Source organism: Neovison vison, chromosome 11, assembly GCF_020171115.1.
Source record: "Neovison vison isolate M4711 chromosome 11, ASM_NN_V1, whole genome shotgun sequence".
In the NCBI taxonomy this organism is placed as follows: Eukaryota; Metazoa; Chordata; class Mammalia; order Carnivora; family Mustelidae; genus Neogale; species Neogale vison.
The window spans coordinates 126,403,113-126,419,295 of NC_058101.1; positions in this window are offsets into that span (position 1 = coordinate 126,403,113).

Below are 16,183 nucleotides of genomic sequence, written 5' to 3' on the forward strand. Positions count from 1 at the left end.
ACATTAATTGAAGGGTGTATGTGAATTAATCAAAGTTGGCTTACTCACTGGGATAAATTGGTTTGAAGTGCATCCAGAACTACTGTGTCTTTATTTTATTTTACCATGATTGGTATAATTAATTTTGTGATATTCATGTGGGCAAATTTATTGTAATCATCGACTAGAATGTCACGTATGTGAAAATGAATGTTACGGTGTCTAACACATAGTAAATATTATTTCCTCTACCATTCTTATATGAGTACTTTTGAAAACATCCTCACCAGTGACCTAATTTCTTATGAATAAATCCTTTGGAGAAGCATCTTGCTTCATTATTAAAACACTCCTTTGGCTAGAAAATTCTTCCTTTTTTAAAGGAATTCTAGTCCTTTTATGCAGAAACTCAAGTCAAATAATAGAAATAATATAGTTTTGCAAAACAAAACACGACTAGTGCCCTTAAATGATCCTCACAAAACAATTCAGATTTCCCACCATCCTTTAAGTTACAGTTATAAAATGGTAAGCTGGAACTGGAGGATAAATACATACTGCATTTCCCCCACTTTCTTATTTCATAGCTCCTTTTCTGCTGTGCAAACAAATGACTTTAGATTCACTCAATAGATCATCGCAGGCTACAATTGTGTAGGTAAATTGAAAGTGATTTGCCATCTTGGATAGTTTAAAAATATCACTTTAAAAATAACATAATAAGGTTCAAAGAGTCTTAGTAAATGACTTAAACCCATGAAGCTAATTATGAAACCTGATGTCTGCTTCTACTTCAACTTCACTGTCTGCTTTTCTTCTGATTATACTCCAGTACTTCCCCATCTATTAAAATCAGTGAAATATTTAGTGATATGTTTTGTTTTCTTTTGTTTTGTTTTCCCACATTCTTTGTAATATATAAAAAATCTGGAGAAACTTAAATGTTTATAAAGGAGAAAATAAGTGAACACTTTATAAAATTTATTCTACTTATATAAATAATTACATTTGGGTGAATTAAGTAAAAAAGACATAATAATAATAAGTAAAAAGAGAGATCCAGAGTACATATCATTTAAATTTTATCCAGAAGAAAAAAAAATCACTTATGCTTGTATATATCCTTGTATTTATCATTTTATTTATGTTTACATATATACTGGTAATATATCCCATGGCTGATGGCTATGAGAGAAAGATTGTGTTAGCAGGAGTGATTTTGTTTTAAAATATCAGAAACAAAATAGAAAAAACTTAAGAATAAAAGAGAGGAAATGTATGATTTCACTCATATGAGGAATTTAAGAAGCAAACAAATGAATAAAGAAAAAGTAACAGAACAAAACAAAACAAAAAAATCAGACTCTTAAATACAGAGAACAAACTGGTGGTTCCCAGAGAGCAGGTGGTGGGGGAGGGTGTAAAATAGATAAATGTAGGGGAGGGGCTAAATAGATAAAAGGGATCAAGAGTGTACTTACTGTGATGAGTTCTGAGTCATGTATAGAATTATTCAATCATTGTGTTATACACCTGATACTGATGTAACATTGTATGTTCATTATATGTCAATAAAACATTTTTTAAAGAAAATTTAAAAAGAAAGAGACTGAAGAGAATGTTTGTTTTATAAAACGAAAAATTTTCATGCATTGCTACATTTAGGTATAACTCGTGGAGTAATACCACCTAGCTTTTGTTTTGCAATTTGCCAGCTTCACTTCTCCGTCATGTTATTCACTTCTCCCTCAGCAAGGAGCTTTTCTGGTTGAGTAGAAAGTCATGTCGCAAGCATCTGCAGTGACACCCTTGTAACATTCCAAAGTCCCAGAGGAAGTGAGAGCATTGTTTTGTGTTGCTCATAGAAATATCTTGAGGATGATTGTTCCTGGAGATACACAATTTTTTTTCTATTGAAAGATTTCTAGATATTTTTCCATTTTTACAATTCTTCCTTCACCTGGAAAGAGAATTTGTATCCCTCATTATTGCATCTCATGTGTGGTGCTTGAAGGCTCTGCGCACTCTATTCAAGAAAATAACTTCTGCATATTTAATAGATTTCCTTAATAAAAGAAAGGAGTTTCTTTCCCTTTCTCTCTCTCTTGCTCTCTCCAGCCACATACATTGTGCATGCTTGATATTTTTTAGTGTTTCCCTAGAGAAAACGAAAAAAAAAAAAAGTTGTTTTTAGTGCCTTAAATATGAAAAGTATACCAGTTGAATTTACCAACTGCCAATTGTCTGATTTATATAAGAAGGGTTCCTCTTCGAGTTATTTGTCAGTTTGGCCACAATGTAATCTCTGTTTTGTCTGTTCTTTCTAAGGTGGTATAGTTTTTCTCTGTTCAAATATTAGAAACAAAAGAAAAAACTCAGTAGCAGAGAATAGAGAAAGCTCTATAGGTAATATGTACTATTATATAAAAGTGTCTATTAGGCAATACAAGAATTTGTTTAAAAATACTTTTGGGGGGCACCTGGGTGGTTCAGCTGGTTAAAGCCTCTGCCTTCAGCTCAGGTCATGATTCTAGGGTCTGCATCCTGCTCTCTGCTCAGCAGGGATCCTGCTTCCCTTCCTCTCTCTCTGCCTGCCTCTCTGCCTACTTGTGATCTCTCTCTCTGTCAAATAAATAAATAAAATCTTTAAAAAAAAAAGAATGTAGAGTCTAAAAAAATATATATATTTTTGATATTTCCATCTCATATTGTTCTGAAATCTTTAATGACTGCTTTAGAAAAGAATTATAGGTAGATTTTTTTTTCTATCATTATGGAAAATTAGATGTCCATACACTTAAAATGATGAATAAGATACTTAAAATATTTGTTAACTAGTGGGTTGGCCTTAAAAGTAAAAGAAAAAAAAAAAGTCCAGAAAAGATAGGTAAATACAAATGTATGAACGTGAAAAGCTGAAGCTTGCCTCTGCATGGAGAAAGCTGCTTTACCTTCTTTAATGAGGAACTCACTTTAAAAAAATTAGCCTCAAATATTCCCATACAAGATATCAAATATCTACAGAGCATGAATCAAGAATCACAAACACATGACAAAACAACCTCAATTTGGGAGCCAGAAATAAACAAATGGCAGAATCAGAAAGTTTCTGAGGTTGTACCATGTTTGAGAAGAGGAATACATAGCTAATGACTGATTTGGACTTGTCTAATTTAAATACCCATGAAAAGTCTAGTAAAATATCTATATAATATCTAATTAAAGCCCAGAAATAAAAAGTATAATTACCAGAATAATAACAGAAAGAGTAAAACAGATGCAAAATCAATCACCCCAACTGAAAGTCAAAGTGAAAAAAGAAATTCAGGGAAAAAAACCCAAATACAAAGTACAAAGGAAGATGGTGAAACAAATCTGAATAAATCAGTATTAACAAAAATTACAAGCAGAATAGGAAGATTTCAAAATGCTAATCTTTTATGCATCTACTATCAGATTACAAATATGTAAATAAAAAATTAACAGACGTAGAAGGTGAAATAGATGAATCCACTAAAATATGGAAGTTAAACACAACAATCTAAGAAATAGATATACCAAGAAAACTTCAATATTCTTAGAGTGACATGTATTATCTAAATGTTTGTATTAATTTTTAAACTATTATTGGCCTAAGTGACTACCCACAATCATGATTTTTTGTTGTTATTGGAGCTACTAATTTTAACAGTTAAAGGTATAAAAAGTCTTTGTTCCTATAACCTTGCTACTGGCTCATTTTTTGTAATAATAAGTGCCAAATAATGCTTTAAAACCAAATAAAGCTGCAAATTCAAATAGCAATAAGGCATAGGAACTTTTTATAAAACCTAAGGGCAAAATGACCTAGTACTGTTCAGTTATGATAAACATTTTATATTAAATTTCAAATTTTTAAAAATAGTTTTCAGGCACAAATAGATTGCTGTGTGTTTTAGTTATTGAAATAGTTTAATTCCTCTTAGAGTTTAACCTAAATTAGGATATACATAACATTATTTATGCTGAAATAGTTGAAACTAATTTTTGACATTGTAACAAAGAAGCAATAATAAAAGTTAAAGAATTAAGCTTCCAATTTAGTGGTTCAAAAAGAAATAATAAAATAGATAAAAATAGGTTAATATTTGGGATGTCTGGGTGGCTCAGTCATTAAGTGTCTGCCTTCGGTGCAGGTCATGATCTCAGGGTCCTGGGATTGAGCCCCACACTGGGCTCCCTTGATGGGCAGCCTGCTTCCCTCTCTTTACTTTGTGCTCTCTCTCTTACAATCTTGCTCTCTTTCTCTCAAATAAGTAAATAAAATCTTTAAAAAATAGTAGTAAGGAGAGGAGCAAATATTAATAGAATAGAAGATGCAAAGGAGGGAGTCACAAAGACATACCATTTTCTTTGGAGAGTTTAGCAAGATAAATAAACTTCTTGAAAATGTATGCAACATTATGCATTCTTTAAACATAACAAATTAAAACTGAATCAAAAGATTAAAAAATAGAAAAACATTAAAGTTTAGTTAAAAGTAGTATCTGCTTAAATTAAAACAGCTGCCTTCAATGGTTTAAAAGGAGAATTTTTTTATGTACTCTGTTAAAAGATAATTTCATTCTAATATAAACTCTCTCAAAGAATAAAATAAGAAACACTTCCTAGTTTGTATAATGATTCTAGCATTGCTTTATATATAAACACAAAAGGACTATGAGGAGAGAACAAAACAGTCCAGATTAACAAATACTGTTACACAAATTTTTAACCTAAATGTTGGCCAAAAATCAGTAATATCTAAATAAACTTATATGTAATGGTTAAATTGACTTTGATCCAGGATGTTAAAAGTAGTTACACATCAGAATATTTGAAAATATAATTCATCACATTTAACAGAGCATGTTTTATTTTTTTCACACTTAACAGATTATAAAGAAAAAAATACAAGCACCTTAATAGAAGAAAAAGCCTTCAGAATAAAAAAGCCCTCTATTTCCCAACTTCTAAAAGGTCCTAGAAATAATGCCAGCCTAATGACAATGAGCACTCCTAATATCCAGATCTTTCTTGCTAAATGACATTTCACAGTAAAATCCAGGCTGTGAGGGGGAAGGTATCAGAGTTCATTGTGAAAATATCTGATTCCAGGGCTGTAACAGAGAAAACACAAATGGAGGCTACAGCATATTGTTGTGTCAGAAAACAGGGGAGAACGGAAATACCAAGGAAAACCTCAAACAGCACATGGACCAGTTTGACAGGCTTCCTTTGGCCAAGTCGAGGGAGGTCTGAGCATAAAAATGAATGCCAGTCATAGATGATAGAACGTTAACAAATTCGAAAGGCTATAGCAATACTATCCTTATATATAGTAAATGTGTATTTGGTCTTTGTCCCATTTCTAGCAGAGCTTCTAAAACCCTTGGAATTTCCTACTTGGTGAGAGAGATAAGGTGTCTTTTGTTGTGTTGATGTGCTGAATTTCAGTCTCCTAAAGATGGAAGTTAATTGCCAGGTGGAAAGATTTGGTGGTTGGAGTGTTGGAACCCTTGGTGCCACCCCTTGACTTCCAAGGAGGGGAGAGTGGCTGGAGTTTAAATAGATTGCCACTGGCCAATGGTTTCATTAATCATGATCATATAAAATCATAATCATATAAAAACCCAAAAGGATGGGTTAGAAGAGTTTCTGGGAAATTTGAGGACAGTAGCTCCTATGGAGAGGATATGAAAGCTATGCACTCTTTCTCCACACCTTGCTTTATGCATGTCTTCCCTGTGGCTGTTCTTGAGTCACATCCCTTTATAACACACCAATGATTCAGTAAGTAAAATGTTTCTCAGTGAGAGGTTCTAGCAAAAAAATTGAACCTGAGGAGACAACATGGGAACCTCCAATCCATAGTCAACTGGTCTGAAGCACAAATGATAATCTGGGGTGGCAATAGGGGTCTGAAGTGGCGTGACTGAGGGGAGTCTAATGGGATTGAGCCCTCAACTTGTGGAATCTGATGCTGTCTCTGCTTAGATAGTGTCAGAATTGAGCTGGATTGTAGGACACCCAGGTGGTGTCAGAGAATCCATTATTTGTGGGGGAAACCCTCCCTGCCAAGAGGTGGAATTGTGATCTGGACTTTCTAAATTATTAAACAAACAAATCTTCTTTATAGCGAGAATACCAAAAGTAGACAGAACAATGAAATCAGAAAATGATTATTTTGTAACCCTCAAGTGTTAGCAAGGCTACCTTCCTTTTGGAGGCTTTGGCGGGAATCTATTCCCTCATCATTTCTAGTTTCTAGATCCCACTTGCATAACTAGGCTGATGGTCCCTTCCTCCATCTTCAGAGTCAACAGCATATCATCTTCAAATCTCTCCCTGGTGCTGACCTTCCCACCTCCCTCTTATAAGGACCTTTGTGATTACAAAGGGCTTATCCAAGCGATTCCAGGATAACCTACCCATCTCAAGCTCTTTAAATTAACCAACCAGCATAATCCCTTCTGCCATGTAAGGTAATATTTAAGGGTTCTGGGAATTAAAATGTAGACATGGGGGGGCATTATATATCCCAAGGGCATATAGGAATATATCCCAAGGGCATATAGGAATTCATTACAATACTTCTGTAGGTCAGGAATATCTTTAAAATTCAAGTTCTATTTTGAAAGTATACAATTTAAAGAAATTGATAATGACTTAGTTCCAAAATTCTAGATTTTAATAATGGGGAGGAAATAAAAATGTAGTAGTGAAAACTTTCTCCAGGAAATTGTAAACTTAACTTACAGGGCTTAAAAAAATATATATGTGTGTAATACAGAAATGTATTATATTACACATGTGTATTTCAGAGGGGCAGAGTTTCTGTGGTTTTATTTAACACAAATACAACATGTGCATGTTTCTTTGCTTCACAGACTGGCATTAGGATTGGTGACTCTGATGGCCAGTGAGGTGTATATACACATACATGTACCACCACATTTGGGAATATATTTTTCCTACTAACATCAAAAAGAATCAACTTCTGTTGAATAATTTATGTTTCTTGACTTAGCAGTCATATTTAGAATGACCTTTCACAACCCAAACTTCTACCATCAACTCTTCATGTAGACTTTTTCTAATACTTCAATTTTTTCTATGTACAATTGTAATGTGACTCTAACCTTTTTCTTTTATAAATGGTTAACCACTTACCCTGACATGATTTTGCAAGCAATCTATATTTTCTCATGAACTATAAATGACACTTTTATTAAATATTGAACAACTCAACACTATTTTAATTGGTAGTCTCTTGTCTGATTTTGTGAGATGCTGATCTGGCGTGGTCAGTATTTAGCTCTCAGGAATTTAGGTCTTTGGGATGGCCGTATGCTTACTGGTGACTTGAAATCATAATGCATTTGTTAAATATGATGAATCACACCTGTGTCAGTTTCTGATATTTAGCAGTAGGATTGAAAAATGTTGTGTTTTTGTTTTGTTTTATTGTTGTTTTTATAGACCTAAGGGGAAATTTAAAAATTCATGAGCTGTACTGCGGTAAGACTCATCAAACTGACTTTCCAAATTCATTATACAGGGTCTCTGAGTCATATTTTAAATCTCAGTCAAGATTTGACACTAGAAAGGTTCATCAAATATTGGGGCCCCACAATTTGTGACTAGCTTCAGCAAGTATTCCTGAAAACTTCCTCTTACATTGAAGACATGACAATTTCACAGAAAGTATTGTTTATATAGTAACTTCCCATGGGAATAATTTTGATTAAAAAAAGAAAAAGGAAGGATAGAAGGAAGGAAGGTAGAAAGGTAGGAAGGTAGAAAGGAAGGAAAAGAAGGAAGGGTTGCCTGGTGGCCTGGGGAGACCACAGGCCCTGGGGCCTCGATCCAGTCTGTCCCAAAGAAGTAGCCGAAGGTTCTTGGTCTTGTCTTCAGAAAGAATTCAAGGACACACGTACAGCACAGTGGGTGGGCGACACAAGTGGAAAGTTGACTGAAGCGAAAAGCACACTCTTGAGACATGAGAGTGGGCAAGGTCGGAAGAGAAAGAGGTTGGGTTTTTATCTTTAATTGACGGATGTTAAGTAAGGGGTGGAATATTTATTACTTGGCTGGGGAAGGAGGGTTTTAAGTTTTTTCTTTCTAGTTTGGTCGGGGGTTTCCTTTCATGGCATCCAATATCTTGGCCTGTCTGGTTTCTTCTGTTTCTTGTGGAGTGCTGCCAGGACAAGGCATTGACTCTCCCAATAGCTGACCATGACCTCCTCTGTGCTGACCTTCAGGTGTTTTGTTAGAACTTAAACAGCTGCCTACTTTATGGAAGGAAGGAAGGAGGGAGAAAGGAAGGAAGAAGGGGAGTAAGGAAGAAAGGAGGGAAAGATGAAAAGCAAAGTAATTCACCAAATTCTCTCTAGGCCTATCGTGGTATAAGCAGTACCAAATGCTATAGGCTCTGGGACCATTTAACTCAATGTAAATGTCTGCTCAGTCACTCTTTTTGCAAATTATGTTACAGCCAAGAAATGTCAAACTTCTTTTTTTGTTGTTTTAAAGATTTTATTTATTTGACAGAGAGCGAGCGATCACAAGCAGGCAGAGAGGCAGGCAGAGAGAGAGGAGGAAGCAGCCTCCCTGCTGAGCAGAGAATCCAATGTGGGGCTCGATCCCAGGACCCTGAGATCATGACCTAAGCCAAAGGCAGAGGCTTAACCCACTGAGCCACTCGGGAGCCCCAAGAAATATCAACCTTCTGATTAAGGTTTTTCAGCTCCAGAGAAGAAAGGCATTGAAGTATATTGACAAAAGTTAGTGTTTTACAGGATTCACTGAATTTTGTGAATATTTTAATTCTTAACATTATACTCTTTTTAAAATGTCTTCAAGGATGATAATATAAGTTTTTATGTTGAAATTATCCTTTCATCTCTTTTCCTTCTCACCAAGTTTTCCACATGCCCTGGACAAGACACTGAGTCACATGATAGTTTATTATTATAATTATAATTTATAATGATAATTATTATTTATATTATAAATTTATAATACATTATATACAATTATAAATTACAATATATTATGATTTATAATATATTATTATAATAGTAATAATATATAATTATTATTATAGGGCATTTCACATATAATTGTACAAAATAACATACTGCCTTGGATTTTTAAGATATATATGAACATAACACATCAGATAAGTTAACGAACACAATTTCGAATGAAGTTGTATATTTTTGAAAATGAAATAAAGCCTTTCTTTGAATCATGAAACAAATACATGAGCCAACAAGCCCAACATAATAAGTAAAATAATTTTTATAACATTATTTCTTGTGTTTTATTTCTGAACACTGCAAGAGTCGCAGTAACTACTGCCATACACATTGTCGAATGATTTATTGATAAACTCATCCTTTTAACAAATCCAATGACACAGAAATATCCAGTATCATTTAATTTTTCTAATGTGCATTTTAGTTTGAAAACTCCATGGAAAATGTTACTAAGGTGACAGTAAGTCCCAGTTTGTCCGGACTTATTCTGGTTTGTCCCTGTTGTTCTGGCATATTTATTACTAGCACTCCCTTATGCTCTTAAAATGTCCTGGTTGGTGATAATAAATTACAGAGTCACACTATGCATGAGCCATTCTTTTAATTTTAGATGATAAGAATTTTCCAGAGCGACATCTAGATAGATTGCAAAAGAAGTTGTCTCCAGACATTTCTAAGTACTTGTTCATAGCGATGCAAGGTATAGGGAAGGGTTATTAACCGTAGTCATTCCAAGAATCAACAGGATTGTTACTGCTGACAAGGCAAAATCTTTTGTTGCAATACTAGCCAGAATCACAGGTTTTTTTGGAAATAAAATCAACCTCTGGAAATCCATTTAACCACTACAATTACTTTACCTTTAAAAGAGCACTTTTGTTAATGAGGAGGATACATCGAGTCTTAACATTAAACAGGCATTGACCCACATGCTAGTGCCTTTGCCTCTGACAAAGGAAGCCTGAGTTTAATTCCTTATCAGTCCATTAACAAATCTCATGACCTTTTGGGAATAAGTTCTTCAGAAGTGCTGGATTTATTTCCTCATTTGCATGAGTAGATCCAGATCGGAAGTTTTCAAATCTTGGTCTGCTAAACACTGCAGATCAAGTTGAAGTGTTCACCAGTCTGTGTCATGATGAAAAATTATGAAATTGTTTTTCCTGAAGTTTGCTTTTACATTTATATTTTACTCTGAGATTATATGTTTAATATATTTTGAGGAGGGAATAGTGTTAGTTGGTAAAATTTTTAATGTATTTGACCCTATTAATTGATTAATTGATAAATCTTTTCAAACCTATCCATATTTTATGTGCTAACCCAAAGGTGTAATTGTCCAAAACACAGTTAGGATGGATCGGTAAACACCGAGATTTGATAATTGTTATAGTAATGACTATAGTTAGAGCTCCATCACCATGAGTAGAAGCTCAGCCTTCAAGTCTTTCTACTTTGAATGTATGTATGTATGTATTTCCATTGACTCTAATTACCTTCAATGGAGACCGAATGCAATACAGGAAAATATGATATGAACCCAAACGAACGGGCTCCTTAGTTTTCCATAGGCCTAGTCATGCATTAGGATTTGTGGCAATGCAATGACTCAGAATGGTAGTAGACATGAACTGCTCCATCTCATACTCTACCTCACATTAGAGGCAAAGCCTTAGAAAGAAAATAATAAATGTGTTTTCCCATCAGGAAAGGAGTTTCTTTTTGTGAGTGCCCAGGTATGCTCTTTAAACTCAAACCAAAAGTTCACATGATGTGCTTTCTTTTATCCTGTTGATTGTTCTTGTATGACAGTTGGAATGAACACAGCGGCACTATGGGAGGCCATCACCACTGACTTTAAAGAAAAAGATGAGAGGATCAGAAAAGAAAGGAGAAAAGCTTTTATAGTGCTAAAAGAAACCTCTTCAATGCCCAGGCCATCATAGCAGCCATTTAAAGGATGAAAAGACATACTATGAGTTCTATTAATAGTACATTTAATGTATAAGGAGAATGGGAAATGGCTAGCAGAAAGAAGAGTTAGTATGTCATGAACATTATTATTAAACTGATTTAAATTTTTGAAGCTAATTACTAGATGAACCTCCATTTTGAACAGAGAAAATATTGTTAGAAAGAGATGAACGATCATCCTTTCGTCTGAAACAATGTTGGCAAACAAAGCAAATCTTGTAAACACAAAGTTACTCGAGAAGTCAAAGCAATTTTACTTTACAAAGTATGAATTAATAACCATTTACTGGGAGCCCCTCAATACAGGATGTGGAAAAACTGAAGTTGCTGATCCAGCAACTTTAAGAAAGTTATTAAGGAAATTACAATCCCAAGACAAACTAAGGAGCAACAGTCAGCAATAGAAGATATCGTATTATTAGTATAAAATCTGTTATGGATCCTGAGTAGGGTAAATGTTTAAACAGTTCACTAGAGAAAACTGCATCTTAGACATGAGATTTGAGCTGAATTATGTAAAAAGGTTTGGATAGAATTTGGGCAGAGGAAGGACCTCTAAGGAAGGGGAAAAACAAAAATTCATGGAGCTGAGCAGGAGAGTGACCAAAAATCGGAGATTGTAAGGACAGTAGTTGGAACAGTGAACACCCACCTCTAGATACTCTTTTTTGATAAATTTATAAAAGCAAAGAAAAATCATAGAAAATAGAGCTATATGATTTTAAGAGCTTATGTTAACAGACTTTCCCATCCATGACATTCCCAATTTGTGGTCAGTTTTGAGGTTGTATTTCAGGTATTTTCAATGTTTTTATGAGTATGTGTACTATGTCTCATGTGCTTATCATTTTATTATATTCTGTTTTTTTTAAATCTCTTAAAAATACTCAACAATAAATTACCGTTATATTGTCTTTTCTTTTATATTGTACATTTTAAGAGCTGTTTGTGTTCTTTTCTATGGATCCATGCTAATCAAGCAATCTGTATCCCACCGATAAACATGGGCTATTTCTGAGATTTTACCTATACAAACAATATTAGTATGAGTATATATATATATGTGTGTGTGTGTGCGTGTGTGTGTGTGTGTGTGTATCTCCATATGTATAAACAGCTACGTGAGTATATTTAGAAGTAGAATTAATAAATCAAGACAAATTCCACTTTAATGTATAATAAATATTGCCAGTTGTCCACTATACTGTTCTAACTTCTAACCCTGTCAACAGTGTTGGAGAAGCTTAGAGGTAGAGTTTAAGGATTGTTGGAGCAAAAGCTAGAATGAGAAGCTAGAAGATTGACAGGCCAATCTTTTGATTCTCTCTTAATTGAAGCAGACCCATGAAATTACAGACATCTTTGGAACACAAGTGTGTAGTAAGCTGCAACCTACTCCAGCCATGGTGGCATTTGTAGCAACTTTTCTTTTTTCCTACAAGTTCACAAACTGATCTTTGACATGAGAAAAATTGTTAACCCAGGTCAGGCAGGGAGTGGGTCCCTTGGTCAAGTGGAGGCCCTACAGGCACGACATCTATCACAGTGAGCCAGACTCTTGGTTGATTAATTCCCATAGATGGACTGAAGCAGCAGGGTAATTTCTACACAAGGAGTCCAGCCTCACAAGTGAGACAAAGCTGAGCAACTCTGATTTCACTCAGTTTCAGAACCATTGTTCTGGTTCCATCCTCTGACCTTTATATTCTTCTTGTTGGTATAAGAATTTCTCCACTTTGAATTTTTTTTTAAATATTTTATTTATTTATTTGTCAGAGAAAGAGAGAAAGCAGGTAAGCAAGGGGAGCAGCAGGCAGGGGGAGAAGCAGGTTCGCCACTGCGCAAAGAGTCTGATGCATGACTCGATCACAGGACCCTGAGATCATGACCTGAGTGGAAGGCAGAAGCTTAATGGATTGAGCCACCCAGGTGTCCCCCCCCTTTTTTTTTTTTAAAGATTTTATTTATTTATTTGACAGAGAGAGATCACAAGCAGGCAGAGAGGCAGGCAGAGAGAGAGGAGGAAGCAGGCTCCCTGCTGAGCAGAGAGCCCGATGCGGGCCTCGATCCCAGGACCCTGAGATCATGACCCGAGCCGAAGGCAGCGGCTTTAACCCACTGAGCCACCCAGGCGCCCCAGGTGTCCCCCCTTTTAAAATGAGTTCTGTAAAATTGTCCAAGTGGAAAGAAAGATTATCTGAGAAAATCCACTTATCCTGATTCTATGGAAACTTTGGTTGGAATGAGGCTAAATAAATAAAACAAAGGTTTTTTTGATTGTTTTAAAATGAACAGTAGAAGACTTCATGACATAAAGGAATGAGGAATATTTTGGGTAGGATCTGGCTTTTTATCTTGTTGAACTTCAAAGAAATATGGTTTTTATGAGTGAAATAAAAGAAAGTTGATATATGCAATCAGAAAGAATGAATAAATGAGAAAAAGGGGAGGGAAGAGCCAAGCAGAAACAGAAATTAACCCGAAAATGGAATAAAGAAGGAAAGTAAAAAGTAATCATAAATTTTTAAAAATGAATTTAAAACAGCCAATCAAGTCCTTGACAGTGTCCAGTGTCTTCAAAAAGCCACAGAAAAATCACATCGTGGACAATTGTTGTTAGGGTCACACAGATTTGTTTGCACCTCCTAAGAACTGAGCCCTCTTTTTCTTCTGGGGTGTCACCCTTTTCCCTCTCTCAGTTTGTAAAGTCCGAGTGAACTGACCACTTGCTGGGGGACAGTGGTGCCATAACAGATGGGCATAACCTACGTTGGGTCGGATGACATTCAATACCATTGCAGTCTCAAGGAAGCAGAAGTTCCTGCTAGATGTGGTGCCGCAGTGATGTAAATTGGATGCCACTGGGGTGGTGACAGGAGGCATCTACCCCAAGGAGGCTGAGGATAAAGCCGACAACTCAGCAGGCAAAGCTAAGTGGCGGATTCTAGTGGCACCATTTTACCCCAGCAAGAAGACACACCTAAAATCATTTTTTTTACCTTTAAGTCCTTGAGTTATAGGAGCCAACAAATTCTCCAATGAGTTTGTTTGTTTCTTATTTGCAGCAGAAAAGGTTTTAACCAATACGTGTAAGTGCCTTTAACACAGGAATTCTAGGAATTTATACCAAAGTCTGAGAGGAGAGGAGGGGGACGGTTAGAGAGACAGAGAGAGAAAGAGATACACCACAGAATTCATTTTATAATAATTAAAATTGGATATACTAAATGACAATACAACAAGAGAGTACAATAGACGTGGTATTTGAAAATATTATCATAAAGGATATGTGACTAATGATTCTACAGCAAAATCCACATTTTTAGATGCTGTTGATCTAGGTGTGACCTGACCCTAGCAGAGATAACTACATTATCCCGACTTGTTTATTCCATCTCTACCTGGAATTTGGGTTACTTAAAGTTTGGCAGTAGATCTTTCCTGTCTTTTCTTTGTCCCCTATAAACACGCTGCCTTCAGAGGTAGTTTTGTGTGGAACACAACTGAGAATAAGATTGGGTGTTTGGATCATATTGGTCCTGGTTATCTATTTCTACTTTCAATAGTAATTTCTGACTTATAAGTTTACAGGTGTTTTAATATTTTTATTTTATTCACATAAATTTTCTATTATTTCCAATAAATATGCTTAACTTCTGTAATAAACCCCTTATTAGATAAGGACCAGTCACAGAGATAGGATGAGACCCAAAGTAATATATTTGTGAGGAGGTTTCCAAAGGTGAACATTTTAAGAAAGATTGAGATATAATTACAGGTCTATGTGGTAGTGGGACCTTAGTTGCAAATACCACAGATCTTCCCATGGAGCGTAGGTAAGAATGGGAGTTGGTAAAAGTAGAGACCAGAGGGTTTTGGGGAGGTGAGAAACAGATTCTGGAACTTTGAGCAAAAGGTTTGCCATAGCCGATATTTTAAACTCGAGAGGGAAACATTAATGAATGGGGATAAGAAATAAAAGGTTGCTAAGAGAACCAAGAGAGAGTTGGATAGCACTCAGTTTAGGAAATCTACTTGTCTGGGTGCCCTCATATCACTCTGGCAAAACTTGGTCTGTTAAAAAGGACAGAATCTCGGTGTACCTGGGTGGCTCAGTGGTTAAAGCCTCTGCCTTCTGCTCAGGTCATGATCACAGGGTCCTATCCCAGGAGTACCCCACATCGGGCTCTCTGCTCAGTGGGGAGTCTGCTTCCCCCTCTCTCTCAGCCTGCCTCTTTGCCTACTTGTGATCTCTGTTTGTCAAGTAAATAAATAAAATCTTAAAAAAAATACAGAATCTCTTATTTAAACCAACTTCTACTTTTTTTTTTTTTTAAGATGTATTTATTTACTTATTTGAGAGAGAGAGAGTGAGAGGGTGCATGGGTAAGTCGGGGGAGAGGCAGAGGGAAAAGACCTCAAGTAGACTCCCTGCAGAGTGAGTAGCCTATGTGCGGCTCCATCTCACGACCCATGAGATCCTGACCTGAAACCAAGAGTCAGACACCTAACTGACTGAGCCACCCAGGCACCCCGCCAACTTCTGCTTTTTGCAATTAAGCAGGGAGACAAGTCATAAACAAGTCAAGAATTCCTCTGCTGAGAAAGCCATTATCCTTGACAGAAAATCAAAATTGGTTTCGTGGAGTTGGACTAATGCAGGTCAAGTGCATGGGAAGTTCCTGGGTGAAAAGAATAGTAAAACTGCCAAGAACAAACTACTCTTTATCCTTATTCTTTTTAAATAAATTTAAAGGATACTCTTTATCCTTATTCTTTGGGAGAGTCCTGGATCTGCCAAAAAATAAGAAAATAAAAATAAAATAATTGCAAATGTTGAATAGCAGGTTTAAAGGCGATTATTCTTGATGGTTATCAAGGTTTGTTTGTTATAAAACAAATGGTACATGTTCTGACAATTTGGTGTTAAGTGTTTTAACTTTACCACATTGGCAAAGGGAACAAATCACATATTGTTTTAGCTGTTTTCATCACTTTAAAATTATTACTAGAAGATATTTGTTTAAAGGTCTTTGAATAAAGGGAATGATTTATGGTTTTTTTTTTCCTTTCAGCAAATTGAACTGAGGTCTTTATTGGAAAAGGAAGCAGCAATATCATAAGAAAGATCTGCCAAAGTGACAAGATAAAAAGCATTTAGATTGCAT